The sequence below is a fragment of the Thamnophis sirtalis genome, unplaced genomic scaffold (genome assembly GCF_051295495.1).
Source record: "Thamnophis sirtalis isolate CommonGarterSnake01/CBP01778 unplaced genomic scaffold, rThaSir2_p1.2 scaffold_1, whole genome shotgun sequence".
Lineage (NCBI taxonomy): Eukaryota > Metazoa > Chordata > Lepidosauria > Squamata > Natricidae > Thamnophis > Thamnophis sirtalis.
In genome coordinates, this window is record NW_028261381.1 from 131,086,042 (window position 1) to 131,091,005 (window position 4,964).

Here is a 4,964-nt window from a genome sequence, read left to right on the forward strand (position 1 = left end):
CCCTTTCCAATCCCTCACTTTTAGAGAGGAGAAGAATACTCTAATTAAATTCCTGTTTTAAAAACATTTTCTTGCTTTGTCTGCATAAATGTCTTTTTAAAAAATTCATATAAAATGATACAAAATTTAAGTGTTTTCTAACAGGTTCCTAAAAATGCTACGTTAATTGTTAACAATAAACCCAGAGAGAAAAATGATTTAGTTTAAAAAATAATTTATCTTATTTGTGCTTACCAGCTAAAACATGTTTATTTAAAATCACTAGCAAACATGCTTTGATAAAACATGTGTTGTTTTGACTTCTAGTGTTCATGATTTTTTTTTGGTCTGAGAAAAAGTATTGTTCTATTATTAAAGGAAAATTAAACAATAACAAGTATGCAGCTGAACAGAATTATTCACGGGAAAATAATTCCCCTTTCTTGTATCCTTGAAAAAGGGAATGAAATAGGAATTTAAATTATAAACTGCATGCATGAATGCTATGCTGATAGTATGCAAAAGAGTTTGCTTCCATCAGACTACCTATGTATTAGATTCTTTGAAGTTTAAATTGAATTGTGTGATAAATTGGGAATTTTGTATAACTTTTCTGTACACCTGATTAGATGTTGTTCTTGCATGTTGCTTTCTTAGGGATTCCGACCCAACAAAGACAGCCAATGTCAATCTGCTTTAGTGCCATTCAGATTTAAGTGGGTACACTCTCCACTGACTGACATCTCATTATGTGATAGCAACACCATACCATTATTTTCAGGGAACATACCATGCATGTTCCTTAAAAAATTTTTTTTAAAAAATAAAAAGATCTGAGGGACCTATTCTTGAAGAATCATCATCATTATCCTGGAACAGTAACTAATCAAGTGGTTTCACTTACACTAAAATTTTCTTCAACTTCAACGGAGTCCCAGCCACTGTCATCAAAACACTGAAATGGTGCAGCTAGAAAGTTAAGACTATTGTATTGAATTAAAAGCTGGATAGTACATTATCTAAGGAAGGTAGATTCAGGGCACCTAATGTACCAAGAGCCCTCCTGGATTCAGACCAGAGACTAGTTAGATTAGTATGCTTCTTGCAACAATTGCCACCAAAGAAAAGCAGGGCACACAATGACAACAGCTCTCCTTGACTTCCTAGTTAGTACCTTGCATTATGCTAGAGCTAGATTATAAGAATAGTTACACTATAGCAACTATAATTTATACAGGATCTGCCATAGAAATATAATAAAGATTTAATTCTTCATTTAAGTCTACTGTGTGTAGGTATACTTATTTCTGAATATGTATGTTTAATTGCCTATTTGCAGTTACTGTTTGTTTTATTATGAAATATTACGAAGTAAATGGTTGTTTTGATCAACATAATGGATTTGTTACAGGTAAATTTAAAAGCCCATTTTAAAAATTAAATAAATGCAAAAGCAAACCAAAGTCCAAGTGTTTTAATAATTCCCTTTATTTTAGCAGCATAACTTAAAACATTAATAAAGAAGATGAACACAGTATCTACCATTAAAGAGAACTCAACTTACATTGCAAGGCTGGGATAGAATAGTTTTTTAAAAAACTCTATTATGATAAATACATAGCATACTATGCTAATATATTATATTCATAGAAGCAATAGTAGCCATGTTTGTTTCAGCTCAATCTAAGTATTGCCCACCCACACATCCCTAAAAATCTGGAATTTTTATCTTTGGAATCCTGGAATTCCACATTCCTGAATCCATTGTGTATGAAACAGTATCATTTAAGAGTTTTTATTTTTTTAAAAATCCAAAACATTGTTACTGTTTTAAATGTACATATCCCTTGACAGGGGTGAAATCCAGCAGGTTCTAGAGAACCTGTAGCAGAAATTTTGAATAGTTCAGAGAACCGGCAAATACCACCTCTGGCTGGCCCCCGAGTGGGGTGGGAATGGAGATTTTGCAGTATCCTTCTCCTGCCATGTCCACCAAGCCACGACCACAGAACCGGTAGTTAAAATATTTGAATGTCACCACTGCCCCTTGATAACTTATGCCCCCGTCATGTAAAAAAAAGGAATGCACATCTATTTATATGTATGATCAGAAATGAGCTTTGACTAATTGCCAGCAACTGATTATTTTGAGGATCTATAGCAGGGAGATAGAGGGAGAAAGATAGAGATGGCAAGAGGGAGAAAAAGATGGGAAGATGGAGGGAGATGAGAGAGGGAGGAAGAGAGATAGGGAAAAAGAAATGGAGGGAGGGAGAAAGATGAAAGGGAAGGAGAGAGAGAAAAAGAGATGGGAGAGGGAGAGAGAGAAAGAGGGGAGAGGAAGAAGCAAGATGAGAGGGAGGGAGGGAAAGAGATGAGAGGGAGAATGAGAAAGAGATGGGTGGGAGAATGAAAGAGGGAGGAAAGGTAGATAAAGATGAGATGGAGGGAAGGAAGGAGAGGGAGAGAGATGGAGAGGGAGGAAGAGGAAAGCATAGTCACTAAACCTGGGTAGGTGTGGCTGGGGGGCAGTTGTTGTGACTCGGTGGGAGTGAGTGACATCGAGTTGGCCACAGCCACCCAGGTTTTGTGGTTCCCAGTGTTTTTTCTGTGGGAAACAGGCCCAAGTGGCTCTTTGAATGTTTAAGTTGCAGACCCCTCAACTAGTACATACGAAGGCCAATATCAGCTAAATGTGGCAGCTGTGATTTCACATATTTATATAATAATTCTGAAACAGCAACATTTCAAAAACTGATGACAATGCCAAAATCATTGGGAACTTTGCTGTTTAGATTCAAATGTAGTAAAAACTCCTGGGAACATCATGTTGAGATTAGGAAAACAAGTGGGTTAAAATCTTATAGGACTTTTAAGATCTAAATAGACAGGCATCTTGCTAATAAAATGTTGATATACCAATCATTGAAAAGAATAAAGTCTTCACTGATGTTGCCATATTGGGTCATACAAGGATTGAGGAAAAGTAATCACCCAAAATTGCAAAATACTGGGACTTGCAGTTTGAAGTTCAGCACTTATGGAAGAAGAAATCCACCGTAATAACAATTGTGACTGGAGTCTTTGGAGCAATATTTAAAGGACCCTTAATATTTGAGCATTTTTAAGTTATTGGATCTGAACACACTAAGCACACTAAACATCTTGCTTGGAACTGCCTACAGTATCTCCTTAAGTGCTAACTTAATAATTCTTACGTCCTTGATTAGGACTTGGCTATATTATACTTTCACCATAATTGTAAATTATTTATCATTATTGCAGTACGCTAAACAATCACTATCATATAATCACCATCCCACCTTCAAATAAACATCTGCCTGTCTAAAGTCTAGAAAGCACTTGATAGGTGGATAACAATACCAAATCCACTCTAAATATCTGGCTGATTGAGCAGCCAACCATAAGTTATTGAGAACTTCACTCAAAATAGATATCAAGAACAAACTGGCTTCTTTATGGAATTTATTTCACTATCTTGTTTTTATAAAAAAAAAGTTTGCCCAGGACGTGGGGGGGAAATCTAGATTCCTAGATTCTCTTGCTGGTTCTTTAAGCAAAATTTAGTAAGGTGCTATGAAAACTTATGTTATCATTAGCATACCACAAGTTGTGAAGGTAAACTCTGAATATTCGTATCCTACAAGCAAAAGATTCTATGTACACGACACTGAATCAAAAACTAGCCAACCACATTTTAGTCAAGATTGCCATGTGCTATGGTCAAATTTATGTGATCCAAGAAAAATGAACTGAGCATACATGACTAAATTAACCATATTTGATCAGTTTGACAAAACATGTTTTTTTTCATTATGTGATAAATGTGTTGAGTCAATAACTATATAAGTTCATAAAATAAAAAGTAAAACGACACTAAAACTACAAGACTTAAAATGATACAATTAAGATTTCAGTTTACATTCTTGGTAGCAAGAAATAAAAATTCAATTAAGGGTTATTCTATGATGGAACTACTTATTTGCAAAAATTCTTGTCTGAAGAATACTAATTTATAAATTAAATATTGAAAATATTGACAGTAACAATTATGTACTACTATAGAAAATACTTTTTCCTGTTAAGATTGTGCACCACCCAGTCATTTCTGATGAGATAGCAGTTATATAAATTTGATAAAACAGAAAATTGAAATCTATTGGCCTGGAAGTCATACATATTTAAATAATTACTTCAAGAATGGTATTTAGGTAAAAAAAAATAAACTGTGATTATAAGGAGTAGTAACTTCAAATTTATGGCACCCTGGAAAGAGTTCCATTTATATTGCTGGGAAAGAGGAAACTATAAAGCTAACAGGCAGTTGATTGTCTTTTACTTCTAACTTTCCTTTGTGGTATTTTTCATTGCATTTTGCTACCATCTAGGGGAGATAGCAGGTAGTTTTTGAAAATTTTGAAAGCCCTCAAGTATACATCTGCCTAATTGTATGTTTTTCCTGACAGAATTTATACACATCCACACAAAGACATTTCTATATTCAAATCATGCAAAATCCTAGTAATAGTTTGAAATTAAACTTTGAAATCCAACATGCATGTTAATGTTGATACTGTATTCCACTGGAGATCGTATGCACAAGGCAACAAGATCAGGCTATTGGACTGTACTTGCTTTACATTTTACCTTCAAATGAATAAATATAAACCGTGTTTTCAATTTTGTCCCAGAAGTAAATCATTAATTTTAGAATAAGCAAAAGCTGAGCAAACTACAAGCAATATTATTAGTAAAAATTAATAGGTCTATGAAAGGCCTATAATTAGCACCTAAGCTCTGTTTAATCGTAATACCGTATTTATTTAACCGCAATAAAATATAATCCCAGCTCCGTATGTACCTGGTAAAAATAATCTATAGTCCTTTTCTCTCTCCATCCATGGCTTAACAATTTTGTCATGCTATTTATGGAATTAAGTTAGAATAAAGTAAACACAGCTATA